This window comes from Cyanistes caeruleus, chromosome 3, assembly GCF_971803275.1.
Source record: "Cyanistes caeruleus chromosome 3, bCyaCae1.hap1.1, whole genome shotgun sequence".
NCBI lineage: Eukaryota > Metazoa > Chordata > Aves > Passeriformes > Paridae > Cyanistes > Cyanistes caeruleus.
In genome coordinates this window covers 97,315,479-97,340,043 of record NC_141703.1, presented here as the reverse complement: position 1 = coordinate 97,340,043, position 24,565 = coordinate 97,315,479, and the positions used below count along the sequence as shown (strand labels likewise).

Below are 24,565 nucleotides of genomic sequence, written 5' to 3'. Positions count from 1 at the left end.
TCACAACAAACCCTTAGGCATAAATGACCATCAACCCAGTGACAAATATATGAGACACCAGTGCAAGACTCTCAGAAATTTCTGGCAAGATATTAGATAGAGATTTATTCCAATTATCAATGTAAGCAGGGATGTACTTCATGCAATCTTAACACTTCCATGTAATGCCTAGAGTTACTATCAAAACAATTTAAAACTATGAAGTAAGGATGCCACCTAGTCCAGCTCTCAAATGTGCCCCTATCTCAAGGATGGCAGAGAAGTCCTTCACTAGCCAAGTGAGTGAGAGACTCCACAGCTCTCTCACACCTATATATCCCCTGCAGCTTTTCATATTTTGCCACTGCCAATGTCAATGTCAGGACATCCCTCCTTCTCATAGTGGAACACATCACCAGCCACTTGTGTTAATCATGCACTTATTACATACATCAATGTTGATACTATGAGCTAGGATTTGTCCAGTGCCATTAAAAGGTGCAATAGGGAAATCTGAATCCCAAAGACAAGTGAATTTCAATACACAAATTTGAAGCAAACAACCAGAGATAGTTATGCTGACTTTTCCAAAGTACTGCACAGGAAACATAAACCTTGTGCTGAGCCAAGTGTATGCAGAAGACAAATCATATTTAGTTGTGCATGTGTCCTTAACTAAAAAATACCTCAGAATTATCTCTTAGTGAAAATACATGCTTAACACATCCAAAGTATCAGTTTAAGGGCTGACTTAAGAGATGTGCTACTCAACTAAGAGACAAATGAATATATATATATAAACAAATAAAACCAGCACATCATATCCAAGAACTGAAGTGCACAGCAAGCAAGTGCTGCTGGCACAGAGTCTGGTCCCGTGTAGCCTTCTGTTAGCACAGTGTAATATCAGCGGCAATCCTGACAGGAGCATGGCTAGCTTTCCAAGAAAACAACACAAACATCAAAACAAATTGAACTTAAGAGTGGTTAGCCAGCTACATCTTTACAAAGCCAGTAAACCTGATGAAGTCTCACAGGAGTTTCTCACCAGCAGGATAAAGCAGCTGCACCAAGCCCTGGTCCCATAGGCAAAGCCAGAAGAAGCTGTGCTGCTGACTGTCAGGAAAAGGGCATGGAAAGAGTCAAGCCTTGTAACTGCAAGGCCACAGTGCATTTTAGGATGCTGCTTTCTGTAAGATGCCCAGTGCAACACTAACGTTTCAGCCTACAGTGGCACAAGAGAAAGCTGCCACACTTGCACATAGACCAGCTGCCCCAGCCACTCCACCACCTCTGGGGCAAATGCCCCACAAGAACCATCTTGCACAGTTCCAGCCATGCTCCTACGTTTAGTGCACACTATTTCTGTTTTGGATGATCTCTTCCAGGTGCTTCTTGTTCGTTAACTCACTGGCATTTTGGCATTGTGCCTTTGTTAGCACCAGAAACCTGCACGAGCATTCCCCTGCAGACCTTAACAGCGAAGAAAGCTGAAGGACCTTCAGACACTTCTTGCTGGAGGAACAACTGAAGCCCGAAGGAAGTATGTTCAAGAATTTTAACCTACATTTTAAAATGGCATTTTCCTGGATGTATATTGAAGTTTGTTAGATCCTCCCCACTTGTCAGCAGAACCTGCCCCCTCTACTAATTAAGGAAACCCTGTAACTTTGTAGTAATTTCATCCCATTAAGTGACATACTTGGCTAACCACATAATGCCACTTCTACCTGGAAAACATTTATACTTTGATTTTGTATCACCTGCTCCTCTGTTCATTTTCTGTAATCAACTCTTGCAGGGAGTTGGAACACCACATAACCATGCACCATTTCATCTAAATTTTCATCCATGACTTGCAAAGCAGATCCAAATACACAAACCACTTTGGCTTAAAAAAAAAAAAAAAAGCATTAAAGGGTGGAAAATTAAGCCACTATCCAGTGTCACAAAATCTATGTTCGAAATTGCTTTTATCCCACTATGATCTCTGCCATGTACCACAGTGAACTGTCCTCTCCATCTGTCTCTCTTCCTAAAGTGCTGAACCACCATTAGCTTTTGTTTGGGGTATTTTCAGACACAAATCAACAAAGCTGAGTTAATGTTCAAGCAGGAACTTCAGCTCCTGTGGGCAGCAGAGATTCGTTCAGATTGCTAAATGATACAGATCTGCCTATTACTGCAGTCAATAAAGCATGTGGCCTATTTCTGAGCAGGATAAATATGCTACAAGTACAATGGGGAGAGCTACTCCAGCCCTCAACACTCACTCGTGTACATGAGCTAATCATACGGCTTCTGTCTACAATCAGTCTAAGTATGATGAGTGCTACTAGTAGCCTTCTACCTTGTTAGTGTGAAACTAAATTACCGTTTCAGAAGTGCTCCGTGATCCTCCTTTACAAAGCTCAGCTGAAGTCTCAGGGCTATTTCAGCAACAGCACTGTCTTTAGATAGAGCTGGCACCTTTACCTGCTGCCCTTAAAAAGATGAGCAAGGGAAGACTTCACAGGACTTAGGTGTATTTTACATGTGTTCTCCATCACCCTTGAGGCACTGCCTGTGCCCTATGCAGAGTTTGGCAAGGCAGCCCAGAGCCAGGCACCAGTCACCTTGCAAATCCCTTGCAAAGGCTCTCAGTACCTTATACCTCATCACCATAGCTGGGCTCACAAATAATTTTTGTTTTCCATGCATGAAGGCTAGGTATTAAACACCCACCACTAAAATAAATTAATCAAAGCTCATCACACATTAGTGCTAAAGTAAAGATGTACACTCAGCTTCAGGAATTCAAGGGATTGTTCATTAGGTTGTTTTATTAAATTGTGAATCATTTTACAACACAGAGTAAGTTAGATCCTGGCTGTCATACAAGCACCATTTACCACAGAAACATAGTCACTCTGCTTTCTGCTTCAGAGAGAATCTCTGCAATGGTCAACAACAAAAACCCTCCCGATTCTGACCCCACTGATGGAAGGACTGAGGCCACAGATTTCAAACTTTATGTTTACATCATGGCCTGAAAGTCCCTCACTTCTTAAGTATGTCAAGCTATGTACTCTACCCTCTATGCCTGCTCTTCTTTCCTCTAAAATAGGGGGTAATTCATAACACAAACACATAAAACTATTTCCTTCCCCTTAAGGGTGGGTCATATCCTATTTTTTTTACATACTTTTGTGTTTCCAAATCTTCTTTCCCCATTTTTATTCATAAAAACATATTCCCTTAAGTTCTGACCCACATTTCTGAAACTTTTTTGGTGTGCACTTTTTGCTGATGCCCCTCAGTCAAATATTGGCATAATGAAAGATGTTCTAATTCTTTATTACATTACATATGACTTTCCCTGTTAAAAATGGATGCCAACATAGTATTGTAAACTTGTTTTCCAAAGGATTGCTTCATCTTTTATTTTTCTATGCCCCCATTTTATGGGCATTTGTGTCTTAATTTTGATACATTCACATACATAATTATGAGAGAAACCCATAAAAAAACCCAGGCAAATGCAAAATACAGCTAACATGGACATGGTCATTTTCCTTTTGGCAAGATGTAGCAGAATACATGTATGATTATGATTAAACAACAGTGAAAGTTTTACTGGCATTATTTACTTCTTGAATGGCAAAACATCAATGGAATCCAGTTACCTGACTCTTAAGATTCTATTTATCTATCTGATTTTTTTTCCCCTTGACACATTGTCAATAGCACGTTAACTGCTTGTTTCACATGAGAGACTGGAAGCTGGCAGACAGAAGCAAGCAAAAATACCACCTGTTTCTCATTCAGGGATCCCCAAGCACTGGCAAGTATCTCTACCAGCATGCTTCTAAAGAAAGAACTGGACTTGGACCCTACATTAACTGAAGCACACTTTTAAGCTTGGCAATTACAAAGTTCCATAGAAAGTCACAGAAAAAGCCATGTGCAATCTTTGAGAGATTTGGGCTTGAAAGTAGAGAAGATGCACAACACTTGAAGTGCAAAGTTTGCAATAACTGGAATTTATGAACCAGAACACTAAACAAAAAGCAATTTCTTCTACAGATATAAGTACAAATACCATGTATCTTTTAAGGTGGATGTAATGGCTTTTACAAGTTTGCAAGAGTAGAAGTTATTAAAACCAGGCAACAAGATTTTACAAGTTACTTCTCAGCTTAAGGATGACAAAAATGAAGTGACAGCCACTAGGGAGAAAGTAGGAATATTTCGACAAGACAAAGGTATGGACAGATTTCCTTAAAATAAGCCGCATATGCTTTATAATGTCACTAGAGGATATCTGTCAAGGCTGACATTCATGATCCATTGACAGCAAGATACCTTCAGGGTGACATTTTACACCTACTTTCAGTGCATATACAGATCAAACACTACAGAAATATTACATCAGTACAAAAAATTTAAGAATTTTCTTGTGTGTGTGTGTGTGCTGGCTGTCCTTCTGGTCCTAGAAACATTAATCAAAGAAGCACAATCTTCTTGGATGTCTTATAAATATGTATAGCTAATACAGGTTTAGAGGAAAAAAAAAATTCCATAAGAAAAGAGGTAGATGGAGGGAAAGCAGGGGAGAAGATGTCATTTAGCTTTTTACTGACTATGTTTCTATTTCAAATACATAACCATTTAGAAGCCATTTTTTTTAAGTGCTCATTAACAAGCATTTGATTACATTTGGTAATGTTAAGTTTTGTTTTTTTGCTGTCTTCCTCTGTTATTTATAAAACAGGTGACCAACTTCAGAAGTGCTAATTTTGAGACTATCTCATGCCAGTGTTGATCTGCCAGTATTATTATTTTATTATATTATTTAATCTTCTACTATTCTTATTATTAACATTATGATGCTAAATAAGCTACACTCAATAAATTACATCCACGAACACCAAAATCCTTATAAAGGTCTTCAAAAGCAGCCAAATACTCTAAGGCATATGCTGTAAGACTGGTTAGAAAGAAATGCAAGACCTGTAAAAGCAGAACCCCATAGATATGGATTGTGACTATAAGGTCTGCTCCCTGATGGAGGATTCTCCATAGGACAACATCTGAGCTTCAGCAACTGTCATTTCCATGAGGACAGTAGAAATGAATTTCAGATTTCCTGTTCCCTTAAAAAAATCACCCCACCTTTCCTGGAGCCCAGCTGGGCCCTTGGTTGACCCAGTGAAGATTACTGGTACAAAGGAGCAAAGGCAGAGTTTCAAGTGGATTTTTCACACTTTCTGCTCTGTTTTACACTATCTGAGTTCTCTACTACATGATAAAAACAAATGCTAATAAGAAAAGGGAGGACTGAACTATGACACTAATAGCTTGTTGTTTTGGGGACTACTGAGTCAGTGATTTGAGCTGTTTCAATAAAGAAACAGGAGACTGAGAAATGAGTTCATGTTCTCAGCAGTCTAGTGGGCTGAAGAGGTATTTGAATTTTCACATGAAAGCAAAAGGAGACTGCTGGCTATAAAATACACCTACACAAATACAAAAAGTGTTTTTTTTTTTTAATAAAAAAGTAAGTTTCTTTTAGCTCTGAAATAACTGAACCAGAATATTTCTATAATGTAAGACAAAAACTAGTTGGCACTAATTGCTGACCAGTCAGTGAATATACTCTTTATTGCTTCACAGCAGAAAGCCATTAATGAGCTTTCTAATTTTCAGAGATGTGATGGTTTAATGGGGGACATGCTGAGACTCAATGGGGTCCTGTTTGCCAGCGGAGGTTTGGGAAGAGACTGTCACCACATGAAACACTTAGCTACACAGCTACAAGTGTTAGTTAATTTTTAATGACACACTCTTCCATCTTCAGAAATTATTTTAAACTGTTTCTTATTCTCAAACTCAAGATAGCAGTTGCTTGCTTTCTTTGTTCTCTAATACATAAAATTAAACCCCAAGATCATTAAAAAAACGTCAACAGCACTTTTTTAAAATTTGGGTTCTTAAGTGTCCCTTTCATACCTGCTGAAGGGGAAGAGAAGCAAGGTACAACACAAGTCAATAGAGTTTAAACTTCAACTTCTACTCTTTCTCTTTTCATTCAGACACGCAAAATAAGAAATATTTTCTTTGGCATTTTTTAATGCAAAGAAATCAACCAAGCTTTGTCTAGTATGAAAAAAAATACGTTGAATCGCTGTAGCACCTTTTGCTTCTGTGAAGTGGCTCACCAGTGCAGATGAAGGGAAAGAACTGATGGAAGAGTTTGCCTTGCAGAAAAAGGTCTGGGCCTGAAAGTCACTAACGTATCTACTCAAACAGAAGCATATTAACAGGAGCCTAGAGTCACTTAGGTAAAAGCATTTGTCTGAAGACTCAGGTCTTAACAAGACTTTTTGGTATCTTGAATTTAAATTAAAGTAGGACATTTGTGTTTTAGACTTCAGCAGCTGAAGTAGAAACACAAAAACCAGAAACCCACTAAGTCACAGGCTACAGCTATACTTACTTCAACAAGCAAGACTCCAGTGACACACTCTGCTAGCCAAAATTTCTGGGTCATAAAGTGCAGAAGATCAGCATTTCTTAGGGTGATATCCACCTTTCTGGACACCAGGTGCTAAGTGCCCCGCATGCCAAAAGATCACCAGCAGGTCTGCCTACAGCCCTGTGCATCAGCTGGAATAATGCACCTGGATTATTTAGCCTAGCAACTTCCTTTGCCTGGAGCTCCTGGAGGGCAGGCAGGGGGGTTCTCTCACTGCATGCTCTGTGCAGTGCTAATGCAAAGGAACCACAAACTGGGGAGCAGGGCAAGGCCTCCTGCACATGTAGGTGAGGTCACTTACCCAGGGGAGAGACCTACTGGGACACCTGCACTACCAAACCTGGCTCTCCTCCTAGGTGGAAATGTAACCCACATAGCCTGAAAATTCTGGAAGGCCTTTTTCTCCAAAGCAGCATTTATTTTTGTTTCTACATTTGCTGCCACAACAGGAGAGAGCGCACCAAGAAACCTGGGAAGGTGAGCAAAATAACTGCCTGAAATTCAAAACACAGAGGCAGCAGAGCCCAACCTACTTTGCGATATTTCCTCCCACAGAGGGGAGATAATAACAACAACCGCTTCAAAGCCCTCTACTGACACCAGAGTAATTTATCAGCAGAGCACTTTTCCTCCAGGAACACAGAATAGACTATAAAATGGAACCACCTCTCAGACAGGAGATGAGTGCTTGTCTGCAGAGCATCACAGTCCATAGCAACAGCACAATCCAAAAAAAACAGTGACTTTCAGCAAGTTAGAGCTGAGAAAGCACACTACAAAAAATTTGCTTTGTATCCATGTGGGCAGGACTACCTGAGCCTTCATGGGGAGCAGCTTTTCCAAAGACTGCTGTCATTCCTGCATTTCCCATTATTTCAATGCTGCAAAATGAAAATATCTGTGATTTGTCAAATGGATCACCAGGAGTTCTAGTTCTCTAGCTTTTGCAAGTCACTAAATGCTTAATCTTAGCATATAGAATTTTTAGAGACAGTGAGCTTACAGGTAAAATGGCCACAGGAAAAACTTAATGATTTTCAGCGCATGAACATTCTCATTCCCCGGAGGGCATCTGCAGTTCAGCCACAGCTTCCTTGCTGAAGGGCCTATCAGGTAAGAAATCAAAGTTAAAAAGTTTTATGTGAACAAGAATGACAGCCTGGAGTTCTGCTCACAGCCTTCAGAGGGTGAGACACTATGAATGAAAGAAAAAAAAAGTAAAAATGTTCTAGACTTGCCACTCCCAAAGCTCTGTTTTTATCTGTGATTAACAGGCATACAAATTGCTGTAGGGTGCAGTCATGGCAGAAACACAGCCAAGTGCTTTTGTGCAGCGCAGAGCGGCACAAAGAAGAGACGTTCCTGCAGCAGACATCGCAGGGGGAGCACAGCTGAATGGTAAAATTGTTCAACTCTCTGTTTCACCTCTTGTTGATTGTGTCCCAGTGTCTTCTGCAAAACCAGGACAGTGCAGCTGTGTCCATCACTACTGTAACCCATTCTAAAGTTTACCATGTGCGTAACAGAGCTTTCATAATAAAATTCACTCATAATTACCACCAGTGTCAGGGGAACCATATACAGCTGTATGAGCAAATGAAAGAATCACTCCCTTAATACATATTTAATAGGCCATAAAATATTCCTGCACAACCCCATATTATACTTTCTTTGCTTCTGCTGTCTTCAATTCAAGTGCAATAGGCTAAGGCAGTTATCTACACATTCCCTTGTACATCTACTACCCACTACTCCTATGGAAGAAGAATCAAATTAATGGCTCCAAAAAGTATTTACTCAGCTTTGTGCATCTTCAATATAAAGCCCATAAATCATGGTAATGTAAGTCTTATGTATTTCAGAAACAACCATAAAGAGGCTACACAAGAATTTCAAATAAAAGGGGCTTGTGCCATGTTCACTAACAGAAATACTGCAAGACTGAGTTGCTAATAAATTCTGGGCTACTAAAATATTTTCTTCACAATCAAACTGTCACAATCACCTTCCATCCTCTTCCCCTACCAAGAGGGGCAAGTGTGTAAAGCCAAAAATGAGAAGTGAACCCCTGTGAGTTTGTTTCCTGTATGAACCCCCTTCCTAACAAACTCGGAGTTAATTTCCAAGCTACTGACCATATTAAAGCAGCAATACTTTGCCAAAATACATTGTATCTCATATTAGGCATAACCCAAGTAGGTAGACAGAATGCCAAGGAGGAACAGAATTTTGCCAGAACAAATGGCTACAAATCTTTCCCAAACAACAAGAGGAAATGGCCTTAGGTTTAGACTGGATATAAGGAAAAAATTCCCCACCAGAGGGGTTGTCAAGCACTGGAACAGGCTGCTCAGGGATCTGGTTAAGTCACCATCCCAGGAGATCTTTTAAAAGACATGTAGATGTGGCACTTAGGGACATGGCTTAGTGGTGGACTTCAATGATCTTCAAGGTTTTTTCCCATCTAAACAATCCCGTGATTCCATTAAAAGTAAGTGGAAACCAAACTAATTTGCACACATTTATCAGTTATATTTGTATTTAGCATCTTGCTAAAGGCAGCATTTTAAGACTCATGAATGAGCTTTTAATTCAGACTAGATTCCTTAATGCAGTGGTTTACTCTGATCACAGAAAGAGATACTAAAGCTAAAGGAATTTTAGCTCTGGTTTTGGAAGTATCACTGTGTCTCAAAACTATGCAGATCCACATAAAAACCTTTTGGGGCCATGAACATTTGTAATGGTTTTGAAAGCAGATGTATTATCTTAATACACAATTTTCAAGTGCCATCTAGTGGTTATTTTCTTTTTTATTTCAATTTGGAATTTAAAAAGAAACTTTTCCATTTCCATATCTTTAAAATTTTTATGAAGTTTGTTATTTTTATCACTTCCTGCTATTTTATGATGTGATTCTTCACCATGTAATGGTAAATAAGATGCTTGAATTAAGCCTAAGTTCGAGCATTCCAATAAACTGAATTTGGGCCAGAATACAGCTGATTTCAGAACTAATGAAATAGGTATTTGAAGGTATCCCCCTTGAAAGAAAAAGGGGGGAAAAAAACCCAACTGTATCCATCTTATCCATGGAAACAAGTCACAAATGTCAGTTCATTATATATTTTTCAGTACAGCTTAATGACTTCTTATCATGAGAAAATTTTGACTTACTAGAAGTTTGTAAATGACTAGGGTGTCAACTAAATGCACAAGAAAATCCTGGAAAAAAAAGCATTTTCTAAGCATTTCTCACACTGGATAAAGCAAAAAATCCACAGTGCCATATCGAAAGGTTTCTGTTTTACACTCAACCCAACCTGTGATATTACACGGGCCCAAAACTTAAAATACACAGCAAAATCTGGCCACTTTACATATTAGTCTCATAAAAGGAACAATTACTTCAAGTCTTCTGTGTCCCATCTCAAATATTCTCTTATTCTACAAGCGTAAAGAACTGGGCTCACCAGGTACCTCAAAAAATGGCTAAACGTGCACATGCAGTAGTGTGCCCAAGACAGCATCAGACCTGCAGTGAGTACCATGCAGACAACTTGTGTGAAACATGCAGAGCTTATCAAATCCTGAACTTATTATGTATGGAAAGCCGTGTTACGTGCTTCCATTGCACCTGGAAATTTATGGAAGATAGTGTCAGGCAGCCAACCAGTCAAGGAAAGTATCTGGGCTTCTTCAAAATAAACCTCTGACAGCCTTATAGTAAGATGGTTCTGTTTCTATAATATACTTTTTCAGAGCTACAGTAACATACAAATAATTTTGTGCCTACCTATGGCTATAGAAAAACTCAGAGTCTGAGATGGAGCCAAAGGTAAAAACATACCAATACCAAACACCATCTCTGTTATTATTCTACTGAAAGACTTGTTAGCTGTGTCAGAAACAAATTCTCTGGGGGGGAAAAAAAACTCCAAACCTTAGATCTTATTAATTCTGTCTTGAATTCAAAGCACTTTAGTAAAAGGTGGGAACACTGCTATCTTCCTAACTTTTTCAGTTTATGAAGAGTCTAGCATAGGGGAAAAATCTTGAGCCAAAAGGTCAGAAACAGATTCAGGGTCCAACTGGGAAGAGATCTTTCAACTCTGATCCCAGTCCCTTCTCCCTTCTGCCATCTCTCCCTTCCAGAAAATGAAGAAACCGAGACGAAAATTTCCACGTTCAGCAATCTTTCTGTGTGCTTGTTCCCTGGGTAATCACAGACATTACACATGCCCAGAGCAAGGCGCACTTTGGATGCGGCTCCAGGTGGGCGTCTTGGAGCCAAGAAGATGCAAAGGGAGCGACAGGCAGCTCGTCCTCCTTGCAGGGCCACACTGCTGCCCCTGCACCCCACAGCCCATGCTCAGCCCTTGGGGAGCAGCACAGCCTTGCTGAGCCAGTGGCATCATCCCTCCACGGCACCAAGAGCAAGGAGCTCGCTGGGCAACCCCATCTGCTGGTGCGACCCAGCGCTCCAATGGACAGCCCGGGAGCACCTCGGGATCCGAGCCATGCCGCCCACCCCTCGTGCATACAGCCCCCTTCCACACACTGCCAAACCTGCCTGATCTGACTGCATCTGACATCCACCTACAGGTCCTGGAAAACTTATGGGATGGTGCAACTACCCCTGGGCGACTGGATGCTAAGCAACAAAAGATCTGGAGATGCAGGAAGTCACAAAGTTGCCCCTGAATACAAGAACAGGGCATACATACACAATGCCTGAAAGAGTAAAAAATAATTACATAACACACAGATAAAGGGAAAGGAATAAACAGTGTTACTTAAAAAGCCCTCAGAAGGTAGAATGCTATCTTATTCCATGCATCACCTCAATAAAGCAGCCTCAGCTATTTAGCATATTAAACTCACCTTCAGACACCTATCAAAATAATAAAAATAATTTAAAGTTCCATAGTTCCCATTGCCAGAATTGTTCTACTTGGCTAATCCAGTTAATCCATTAAAAAGGCATGGAAATTTTGGCCTACATTGCTTCAAGTTCTTTCTAGGATGAGAAAATTTTGTGTGTTCCCTCCAGTGTGTCCCCCCGTAAGAGCCCATGCCTTAAAATGATATGAGCCAAGTTAGCAAAGCAGTTCCCCCAGGACACAACCCACCACCAGTAAGTCTAGTGTTCTTTCTGCAGGTGAAATTTGAGCTAAAATTCTGCATGGACATTTACAGTACTTCACCTGATGGAAAAGGTCTAAAGATCAAACCCACACAGCTTATAAAATTTTAAAAAGAAGTAGTTTTACTTTCACAGCACAATTTTTAAAATTGCTTTAATTGAGAGCTACATATATACCAGTATGAGCTAGAAAGCCCCCTATAATGGCAAACAATGTGTAAGTGTGTAACTGAGTAGGCCCATATTTCATTGACGGGAATCCACTGTAGCATTATGGCCACATTCTCCTGAAGCTCCATTGAGTATGAATGATTTCAAATTCCTGGAAGAAAACAAGCTACCAAGAAAACGTGTTCTTTGTCAGGGAGATAGCTTGATGCTAGAAGACATTTCAGAGTTTTTCCCTAACAATCTCTCTCTCTCAAATAAGCTTTGAACTAAACCATCAAAAGTAAGCAGGGCTGTAGACAATGCTCCCATTCTCAAGCCATATGCATGCTCATATGCAAAAATGCATCACCACCTCGAGTTCTGCTGAACATAACAGTCTCTTTTAAGGAGAAAGAGACTTGGCTTATTTTTAATTCATAGAAAGACAATCACAGGATTCAACAATGTCCACTTCAAACGATCTAAAGCCAGAGATGTGACATGAGCTGCATGTGAAAGATTTAGGAAAAAAATACTTTTGCATTATTCTTCTTAAAGTGCCATAATATAGATTAATTTTCATGCATTAACAAACCATTATTTCAAGAAAAGGGCAATAACAAATACTAAATCATCAGCTGGGGGTCTCTAGTCCTGCTCAAGGCAGACCTAGAGTCAAAGCTGAACCATGCTACCCAGGACCCCACCCAGGGATAGAGTATTCACCATCTCTTTCACCACTCTTACAATGGAGGGTATTTTTCCATATATGCTCGACCCAATTTCACTACCTGAAACTTCTGACAATCACCTCATACCTATCCTTTCACTATGTACCTCCAAAAGGAGTCTAGGTCCCTCCTCTTCATAATGGTCCTACAGATAGTTGGGAGTGAACTAGAGCATCCCCTCAGCCTTCTCAGGTGAAACACAAGGAGCTCTCACAGCCTTTCTTGGTATGTCATGTGCTCTGACACAACGCCCTGAGCGGTCCTCGACTGTGCTCCCTACATTCCCTCTGTATGGGTGTTCAGTCTCAGGAGCTCAGAGCAGGAAAACCCTTTTCTCAACCTGCTGTCTACATTCCTGCTCACACAGCCCAGACTACAGTTTGCTTTTGTGGCTACAAGGTCTTGCTGCTGAATTCTAGTCAACTTACTGCCCATTAGGATCTCCAGGTCTTCTCCGCAAAGCTGTTTTCTGCCTTTCCTTTTGTTAAACTTCTTGGGCTCCTGGTAGCCCGCGTCAGCTTTCTCAAGTTCCTCTGAATGGCAGCTCCTGTAATCCACTACTCCCACCAATTTGGTGTCACCTTTGATGCATACTTGGAGGGAGCACTCCAACTCACCATTTGTATCACCAATGAAAATGTTAAACAGTGGCACCAGTACCAGGCCCCAAGGAGCACTGCCAATAACTCTCTGCCAGTTCAATGCTGGCTCAGCCAATTTTTCACATGCTGCAGTCTATCCAACAATCCATCTAGGGGCAATTCAGTCTGGCTCCAGGGATGTTAATGAAAGCATCAAAAAACTTAGTACCATCAAAGTAAACAAGGCCTTCTGCTCTCCCTTTGCCAACAGCTTTTTTCTCTGTCACTTCTTCACACTCAGGAAGAATTTGCCCATGGTAAATTCATGTTTGGCTGTTTCCTGTTCTCCTCTTGTTCTTCATGTGCCTAGAAATGACTTCCAGGAGGACCAGTGCTTCAGTCCTCTCAGTGACCAAGCCGAGGTCAGTCAGCCTGCTGTTTCTCAGATATTTCTTAGTGCCTTAGATCACAATTAAACACCTCAAGGTCTCATTTCTTCTGCCTGCATGATCCGCAAGAATGATGACCCTGTTTCATTTGACCTGTGGTTACCTGAGATTACAACCACACTACCTGTTTGCCAGCAATTCCAAATGCAGAAGAGCTGGAAATACTGGTATCTGGATAACAAGCAGCACAGCTAGTTTGCCTCAACCCTTCCTGTTTCTTTCAAGAAGCTACCCATTACTAAAAACTGAAGTTTGCAAACAACTCTGCCCCATTTAAAAAAACAAATTAAAAATCCATGAAATCTAAACACAGAAAGGTATTTTAACTGTGTTTGAAAATATCAGTCCAATTTAGTCCAAGCTTTCCTTTACATTCTAAATTTTTAAAAAGCTTGTTTTTCAATAGGGGGAAGAACAAGAAGTTACTGTGATTCTGAGGCAAGCTCTAAAAAACCTCAGCAACCAAGAGAGCAAGAGGAAACAAGTGAACTTCCTCATCAAATAATGTGTGGCACCTAATGAACAAAATCTAAAATCCAGATGTTTGCCATCCTGGGAGGTCTGCAGTGGAGAAATTATTCTCAAGTCTGTTGTTCCAGGCTCAAGGCTCTAAACACAAACAAGTCTTCTCTGGAAGTCTAGATCCCTGACGAGCTGGTAAGCAACTGGACAAACAACCACACAATTTGCTCACAAAAACTTACCAGAAACTGTGAAGATTCCAAAGGACTTGAAAGTTAATAAGTTAATAAGCTTGGACAGAACTTACCAATCTAATTTTTAAAATAACTTGCTTGGTTTGCCACAGTTTGCAGTTTGGGAGAAAACAGGTGGAAAGCCTTCGCAATACTCCAGAATTGACAAAGGATACATTAATTTGGCAGCAATCTCTGGGGTGCACAGGTCTTTCACAAGCCTTAAATGGCGACACAAAGAATATCATTGCAAGAGACTCATCAGCCCACTCAAGAATTAAACACTTGAAATCATCTGAGACAGTTCCTTCTATGAGTAGTCCAGGTTTGCACTGAAATCTCCACAGGAAGCAGGGCAAGATTTTTCTCATCTTTTTTAAGAGATTTTTAACTGGAGGGGCACTTTGGAACACAAAGAGCTCTTGAACATGGCTGTGGATCCTTGCTTATTAAAGGCTGGGCCCTTAATGAAGCCCTCTCAGAATGGGTGGATTTCATGCGTATGTGAACTCACACACATAACCATCATTAAGCAGCAACCCAGAAGCACTGAGTGGTCCTTTGTCTTCATCTTCTGATGCCTGTTCAGTGCAATACTACTCACAATGCTGGACCCCTTTTGTCATTTAATAAACAAATTTAAAAAAAAAAACAAACTCCATTAATAAAGTTTTTAAAATACAAGCCAACAAACCACAACTCATTTAGGCTCTCATCACCCTCCAAAAATTATCTCCCTGTGTATCCAACATTTTCAAAAGACTGGGGAAACATGGGTTTCTCCTGAATACTCAGGGTATCAATGATGGCAGGCTTCTGTACACAAGCAAACACTTGTCATGCAGTTTACTATTCCCTGTGCTCCTGGAATGAGTACATCCTACTACCTATGGTCATTATCTATGACCTGAGTTCCTCTGCTGATGTAATCTGCAATACTGTGGTGAAGGAGAAGCAGACAGAACTGTGGATGTACCAGGTTATTTGATCAAGCCTATCCTCTTCATACTATATGAATTCATTACTATATGAACTCAGAAGAGAGACTCATTTAGTTCAGTGGGCTCTAAGGACCTATTTTTCCATTATCAATATTAATACTCTCCTGAATTCTTGCTATTTGGGATGTTCATGAAGTTACAAGTTACACCACAGACAGCTTAAAAATTTCCTCCAGATAGGAAAATTTTTCCTGTGGAACATGAAAAGTGGAAGATGAACTTACACGTCTGTGCTTCAACATCTTTTCTGTTTTCATTGCATCAGATTAAATGACTCATCCCAGTCCACGACTAAAACTGGATTTGTGAAAGCTGACTCTTGGTAACTCTTTCTGATGTTGGCATTAAATACCTCAGTTTGCTTTATATCACAGTTAAGTTATGACAAGTCAAACATTTGGCTAAAGCTTAGGAAGTGCAAATGAGTTCTCATCATTGTAAACATTCTCAGTACAAGGGCAAAGTCAGCTCACAGGAAAAAGTACACCACTTCCACAGTCAATTATCTTTAATTCGCACTTCCAGTGCACAGGCATATCCCCTGCAGGAGAAATCCAGAGACGTAAGACAGCAAAGGCAGATTCCCAAAATGTAAAGGCAAAGCATTCAACATAAAACGTTTACATACTGAATATTTTCTTGAAAAGAAGGATATTGCATGACCACCCATGGTAGCAACAGCAACTTCCAGTACAAGACAACCAGCCAGAGGAAAGATTTAAGGAAAAAAAGCAAAAGAAAAAGAACTGTAGGAAAACATTTGACGTAGGCATTCCTAAGAAACACTGAGGTTTGGAAAGAGAGCACTAACACATAAAACACAGGTTCCCCCTGCTGCCAAGTCCCATGGTCTGTGATTCAGCTCTTTGAGAGCATATGAAAATGTGTGAGTGAATATGAAAAGTGTGGAAAACATCTGCCTTTTAATATGGGGTTTTGTTGTTGTCAGCTATTGCTTTTTTAAAATAATGCTTTGTGCATCTCAAAAATACCAAGTAAAACTGTAAACTGGAAGAGCTGTAGTCAAAAGCAGTGCTTCCACAAGTAGAGGATACTGGCCTGTACTGTTTCATTAGATCTCCTTTTGGCAAGATTTTCTGGAGAACCACCAAGAAAGTACCAGAGGCCGATAAAAACTGAAAGGAGAAGTTCTCTTAGTAAAATGGATTATTTAAATTTTGGGTTCTCATTTTGTTTATATTATCACCTATTTAAAACTCACATTTCCTAAACAACAGTCAAAGAAGAAGTGGCTTCATGAAAAAAAAATTCCAACAGTCTGGCTACAGCTGGGTGGTGAAAACTGCTCCTGTAGTTCTCCAGCAGAGAAAAACCAAAACAATAAACCTCCAGCCAACATAAAAAAGCCACTTCACAAGTAAGCCACACCTCAAATAAGATTGGATTGTTAAGATTACAGGTAGGCTTTATGGTTTTAATCTTCATATCTTTACAACCACAGGGAAACAAAGATGGAAATACTGTTTTTGTCAGGTCTTTTGATCATTACTGGGAATCTGCTGATTGTTTAACACATATAGAATTGAGTACTTGTGAATGCCTCCAAACTTTTAATGAGCTTTACAAACTGTATTATTATGCTTATGCATATATTCCTAGATGGAAATACAGATACAGGTTTAGACAAGATATATATACATCTAACTATGCATGCATGTCAGGTCATAAACTCAAGGTTTTACATCCAGCTGTTCTGCTATAGGAGAAGCGGCAGCTGTGGCCGCAGACAAGTCAAAATATAGTTTACTGAAATGAAACTATCAATGCAAAACCGTTCATGTAAAAAGCATAATTGCTGATGAAATCCCTTCATCTCCATTTAAGGAACGAACTGCTTTCAGTAGAGGAGAATTTTCCATTTTTTTTTCTGTTGAGGGGTACAGCAATGTCATTGAGGTTTATCTTTTTAATAACAATTTGCTGCACAGTCAGTTTTCAATTAAGGAATTGATCATGTCCAAGGAATTGCAAATGATACAATGAAGTCACAAATCACAGGATAGTTCCTATTTGCTGTAAATTTGGTTTACTTAAATGTGGCAAATCTGCTTTTAGTTTTTCTTGAAAGCTGATCAGACTTCCTTTTCTGTTTGCATTAGGAACCACAAGAAAGAGATTTAAGCTACAGAGCAGAACAGTAACAGCCACCTTCCACCTTTTCACTTTCTTGCAGTCAACTCACTTGTTGCAGAAGGAAAACTATTTGCCCATCAACCCTCCCTCAAAGTTTGCCCTGCTGAGAACATTCACCCATCACCTGGAACAGAAGGTTGCAGAAGCCAGATGCACACGACACTCTGACCACCCAGTGCTGATGAATAAAGAATAATGACCACCCCACAACGCACCGAAACAGTAACTGCTAAGTCTCCTCATTCCTGCTGCGTCCTTATGAATGCAGCTTTCTTTGAAAACAGTATAGCAGCTGCCATCTCAGCATTCCTTCAATCACACCACCCCATGGCAGGTGAGTGGCTTTGTCACCCACATCCCTGCCTGCAGCTACCGCTGGCCAAAACACCCTGTTAGAGTCACCAGGAGAGCTGAACAGAATCTTGGGCCCTTCCCTTCTGTGCACGAGGGACTACAGGAAGATGAGCGTGGGCAAACCTCCAACGTCCGAGAGGGACATCTGCGCAGCTGTCTGGGCTGACAAGTGCTTCCAGCTACAGCATCAACCTCCAGGCACTGGGGGGTTTTATGCTGCAGATGCCTTTCCTCACTACAAAACTCAGTGTTTCCTACGTCACTGAAGTCAGCAGAGATTTCACTTGAAACAGCCTCAGCTGCCTCCAGAGCAATGCCAAGCTTGGGGCCATGCACGGCCCCGTTTGCTCTGCAGAGTCCACACTCAGTGCACTGCCAGCCTTCTCTCCAAGGGCTCCCACACACCTTCCCATCTGCAAGACTCACACCTGCAACCGTGGTGAACTGACTCCAAAGCAGACTAAAATTGTCAGGAGAGAAGAAGCTGCATAATAAATAAGCAAAAAAAACCAAACCCCCGAACCCCAAAACAAAAAAGGCCCTGAAGACTAACTCCTTCCAGTTATTATTTAGATGTCTGCTCTGAGATTGATACAGGAGTGTCTGTAGAGAGGGGAGATGTGACAGCAGATATACTGGATAGCACACTTTGGAAATCACCTTTTTTGTAATAAAAGCTGCTGTCAGTTATTGCTATGCAAGTAACAGCACACCAAGTTCTCAGGACAACTCCAGGCATAACTCCAGAGGCTGTCTCCTGAAGTCCCAAGATCTTGTTAGGTCTTTGTGCTACAGAGCATTGTAGACTTGAATTTAATGTGTTCAACTTCAGAGACATCTTTAGAGAGCAGTGTGATGCATAAGAAAACATCTCCTTATTAAAAAGGCTGTGCTTTTAAGTAATTAGGTTTTTTCCTAGACATTCATTAAAAAACAAGATTATAAACAAGCTGAGTGAGGTAATCATCACATACAAAAACCCAAACCCGCAAAGCCATCCCTCTGGAGAAGAGAAGCAATCAAACCATACAAAAATCCCAGGCTACTTGCTTTTCCTCCCCCCTGCCTTGTTTTGCTAAGGAAGCCCCAAAGTCTCTATTATGATACCAGAGAAACCATATACAAATATATAAAGTTACACTAAGCTTAGACCCAATGCTAATTTAAATCAGCATGCATCAGAGGTAGGAATGCAGACCATTACTGAACTACTGACACCATTGTATTCAAATGATTTTCTTATTCAACCTCAGACAATTTGAGATTGTGCCTTCCCTGCTTCATAGAAAAGCACCTTTCACAATGCAGGTAATGACTTACAATATGTAACAGGTTATAGAAACAAAATCTTATAGAAGGAGAAAGATCCAGAAAGAGTGAAAGCAAACTGACAGCTTATATAATGCTTTAACACCTCTACTGAGCCACTCTATGACTTTATTCTGGAGCAGCTCTTCACCACAAAGAGTCCCCAGCAAAGCCAAAATAAATAAAATAGATAAGTCAGGATAAATACAGTCAGGTTTGTAATTTCATATTCTGTACACTCTAACTGAGCATCCTGTATGCATTGTTATCGCTTTGAATGGGTGAATAACGTGAATAAAGACTGACTTTGCTGGTTTTTTTAACTGCTATCTGAAAAAGCTCTAATGCAGTCCTTATTGCTTTGTACAATAAAAGCATAGTGAAATGCAGAGTGTTTTAAAATGGTCTCAGTGGAGAAAGTATAAAATAAGTAATCTGCCAGAAATCATACTTTCTACTCTGTTGTATTATATACACAGTGAAATTACTAAATTGTATTATACATACAGTGAAATTACTAAATTGAAACAGTTGGGATACATTTTAACATGTACAACTTTTGCATTTTGTACCTCTATCAAACTTGTCTATTTTACTGTATATACATATTAACAAGAGGCAGGAGAGGGGAATTTCACCCTTGCCGAAGGGGGGGGTGGGGGGAGAAAGGGAGAGAGGGAGAGAGAGAGAGAGAGGGGGAAAGACAGAGGGAGAGAGACTTCTGAATTATGAAATTGCTTTATGACATTAAATCCTAACAAGATGCATCTCAGAAGACTATTATGCCGGAGTCTGCTAGAGCTCAGTGTTAAGATACACTATTTGCAAGCTCTATATCAGATTGGAAAGCAATTACATCACTCAGTGAGTGTTTGGTATTTGACATTTTGCTTTCTCTGGATTACCTGTGTCACACAGCTTTTCACAGACCATTATAGAAATTCACATCAGCAAAGAGAATTTAAAATTTCTACTTTTTAGGTGATGGAAGTTACCTTACATATACCACAAGAAGCCCTTATTTCCACAGGAACAGTTAACTAAAATTAACTCAGATGTTTTCAGTTGTTATTTCAGGCAGACTTGTTTACTCTTAGATAGCTTAGGCTTGTTCCTCAGCACCACAAAGCTCAGAGGATGTCAGTGAAATACAGCTGTACCGAGTGTTGGAATTTACATCCATGACATGTGACTATCAGCATGTCACAAAAACCAGGCTGATTTCTGATGAAAGAATCCACAAAGCTGAAGCCTCATAAGACAAATAATTTAGAGAGTTCACTACTTTGATTTAGGTTAAACGAATTTATGAGCTTAGAAACAGGACTAAGTTACTGTATTTTGAGCAGCTGAGCTGTGTAGCTGACTATATATGTGTACTTTGGCCTACAGAAAAAGCCAGGTCAAGCACATTTTTGCCGTATTAAAGTCAAATGATAGGAGATTTGAATGGAGAAAATTCAAAGAAAGGGGATTCATGGAGTCTACTCACTTTACCTGACCAATGGGACAACAGTACTCCCAGCAGAAGCTGCAGATACCCAATCAACAAAACATCCTTATCCAGTGATCTGCTGCAAGGTCCATCCCATGGGAGTACCAGACTAGTGTTCACATCATAACACCCACCAGGTGTCCACACTGCAGAGAGCACTGACCATCAAGAATTCTCCACATGTGAAAACTCTGCATCGTGTGTCCCACCACATGCCTGGCCACGAACCTACCACAACAGCCAGCTCTTAATGCATCTCTCATGATGACAAAGGGGGACACAGCAGCACCCTCTAAGTGATTGCAGTAGGCTGCCCACTGCCATAGAAACAGACAGCTCTCCTACTACAGCTGAAGTCTGAGAAACAGGGTTGCAGATGAGCGACACATTACACAACCCATTTGTTCATGACTGAACACACTGTTAAAAGGCTCAGACACATCATCAGATGGTGGCCAGATACTGGTGATCCAATTCATCCTAACTCAACAAAGTTGTTGCCCAGAGTAAAAAGCAAACAAGGATTATCTGGAATTCTGTGTGTGCCCTGCACACCTCAATTTATGCCTTAAGAAGAATGGTACAACACTGGATTGGTTGAGGCTTAATTTAAGACAATATTAAGATGTAAGTTACAAGTTTGAATTGGAGGAAAATGGGGAAGCGGGTATCTTCCTGAAGAAGAGAGAGGCAGTATTAGATGCCAAAACTTAACCAGTACACTCTTGAATCTTGTTACCTATTTTAAGTCACAGATCACAACCCCAGCAAGGTTACTTTCTCCAGCTAACTACACTGATTCACAGTGTATTCACTACAGGATCTGATGATAATATCCATGGACTCCTTGTGCCCCCTGAGCTCTAAAACCATTACCTCTGGCTTGACAGGAGTGAAATTTACCCACCTTCTTCCCCCCGCCAGGAATCTTGGATGAATGGCAACTGCTGCTAAATCCAATGTTAATTAGAGAGAAGAAGAATTTCAAGATTTTGAGGTATCAGTCAATCAATCAATCTCTAGCAAAGAGATTATTCCTGGTGAAGGCATTATAGTTTGGAACTGCAAGCCAGAGATGCCTGTTCAAGGCTGGAGCCAAGGGCTCAGGAGCCCCCCAGGACCCAAGCAGGGATACTCTCCATGGGAAGCAGGAGTGCCACAGAGACACAAGTAACTGTGAACTGAATGGTGACTATCCAAGGCTCATCAAGGCTTCTCACCTCTTTGCTTAGCATGAAAGCAATGACTATGCCTGCTAGCGCTTCCAAGTAGATCAAGTTTGAGAAATGCCATCAAACATGTGGGAACTGCAAGCAGACATGCAGGTGTGTATCCCTGTAGCTCACAACAGTCACAGCAGAGGCTCAGGTTCATTTACTGGCTCACCAAGACCCACTGGTGCATCACACACAATCCCCCAGAAAAAGATTTTTTTCAGGAGAGAGTTGTACCAATACCAAACCTTTCTACATTTCACATATGTCTTCTCCAAATACTCAAGCAACAAAATCCTTGACCTAAGCATCTCATAGCTTAAAAACAGTATCTGACACAGAAACCAACCTCCAATAGGAAAAGGTTCTCAAAGAAGCCAGATCTGAGAACTATCCCGACTCAGCACAGTATATTTTATGATGCTGGGTATAGCTCAGAGTGATACAAACCAGAAAATGCAGTTCCCCCCAAACTCTTAGGGGCTTATCCACACAGACTGCCTGAAAATCAAACAGAGAGTCTGTGAGAGAGGAAAATTAAATGCTCTTCCCCATCACCCCCTTCCCCCGTCAATGAATCCCAAATCTTGCCTGGTAACTTCTAAGATACTTTAAATCTAAGAGGGTGAGGGGAAAAAAAGACTAAAAAGGACAAAAAAAAGGAAAGTAACAGAGGCATAGCAACACATTGAACACCTGACCTGCTCATGGATCTACTGGAATTAGGACAGGTTTTTACTACCTGCTTTACACTACAAGACTTCATGTCAAGAAAGACAGAGAGAATGGACTGAGAAGAAAGTGGGTTTTTCCTCAGTGTCAAAATAAATCTCCCTCCTTTCTCCACAGCTTCTCCCTTTGGCAGGAATGTGATCGGTAGTAAAAAAGCTGATCAGATACTGAATTGATAATGAATTTCAAAAGCAAAACCTTGAGTTTCATAGGCTAATTCTCTTGTGAAACAGAATTTCTCTTTAAAACAAAGTTTGGAATAAGGCATACTAATTCCTAATATTATCCATACTTGCAGGTTGATGCAGCTTGGACATGTTTACAAACACAGCTGTGAAAAGAAGTTGAAAAACCACCCGTATTTTCCTATGTGCATTTCTGGGCTCTTTCAGACTATTCTGAACTCCTGGGCCCAGCCTCTTTGCCCTGCCAAACTTCCCCAAGCCAGCCTACAGGAGTTTCTCCCAGAGATGCAGGACTCTCGTGGGTGACACTGCACAAGTCTGCCTGTACACTGGGCATAACAGAGCCACAGAATTGACACATTCCCTTAGGTGTTGGACATAATGATCCTTGTGGGTCCCTTCCAGCTCAGAACACTCCAGCCAAAGTTTGACAGAACCATGAAGATACAGAGAGAAAAACATTGGAAAGGGCTCAGATTTTACTTCTATAAGCTCAGCACCTGGAGGGGAAATTCTCAAGCCTCCTATTTAATATACAAGATGAAAAATATATATAGTAAAAAACTTCATATATATGTTCTCTTTTATATATATACACAAACCTATAGCCTGAACAAACAAGAAACTATAAAAGAAGAAAATGTAAGTTTTCTGTGAAATCTTTTATACTGCTACTTTATGCTTCACAAGACACATTTTCTTGTTAAATATTCCAGTCTTCTTATTTGCAACAGCATCCTATATGTTATTAAAAAAATAATAATAAAAAATATATATAAATCAATACACTGATGTCTCAGATCTGATGTTCTGCAAACAGCAGTAATGAGAAGCATTTTAACTCCACCATGGACACACATATACCTTTTTATAATTCTGAACCATTTCAAAATCTGCATTTACTTAACTACACACATTAAGTGGATTGTTCCAAATTAAAAATTCTTCACCATCAACCTGCTATTTACTAGTAAATACGGAGAAAGTGTATGTACACAAAATTGCATTAGGAGTAAATATCCTTTCCCTCAACATGCACTCCTAGAAGCAGTGATGCAAACCTGCCATTTCCTGACTCAGCAGACAGGCTAGGCTCTCTGTCAGCGCTCTGTTTAACAACAGAGAGTGCTATTAGTTCCCAGTCCTATTCCCGGGGCCGAGGCAGCAGAACAACAAGCGGATAAACAGATCGCAGCCTCAGCTCTGCGTCACCAAAGCTGCCCACCAGGTTTTGTCTGCAAGACCAGTTTCTGTGCATGTGACCCATTTCCCTTTCTCCTGCTCTCAGCCCAACAGGATAGGAGAGCTGCCAGACAAGGCAGAATCAGGCCTCAAATTAACTTTATCAAGCACAGTGAAACCGTAGGAAGAACCCAGTTAAGTCTGCTCCCCCGAGCTGAATTGTGCAGGACAAACAGCGCGCATTCCCATCATTCTTCCAGCTTCTGCATTCAGCAGATTTGTCACAGAAACCCTATAACCAGCCTGCAGCCAAGCCTGTCCCTTTTTTAACCTGATTTTTGTCAGGAATTCCTGAACATTCTCTTCCACCTCCCACCAATGTGCCTCTGTAGTTACTTCATACACCAGCAACCTTTAAGCCACATTTCTAGTTTTACAGAAGTATTTTGTTGAATGGACAGACAGGTGTCCAAAACCACTGCAGCATTCCTGTGTCTGAAACTATAACCACAGCATTTAACAGCCTAAAGTAACTGTGATTCCAGGTGGTTAGTGCTTGGGAGTACAATATATCGTTCGAGGTCTGCTATGTTCAGCTCAATGGGATCCTTATCTTGATCTGATTTTCTTTTAATGCCAAAAATAAATTGGAAATGAATACGCTCTCATAAAAGAAAGAAAGAAATCTTTTC

General features: G+C 40.5%; 1 protein-coding gene across 49 annotated transcripts in view; it reads right to left on the bottom strand.

The window, feature by feature from the left end:
• BBX (BBX high mobility group box domain containing) overlaps positions 1-24,565 on the bottom strand; it is a 136,882-nt gene that overhangs the window by 60,516 nt on the left and 51,801 nt on the right. The window lies entirely within an intron of this gene.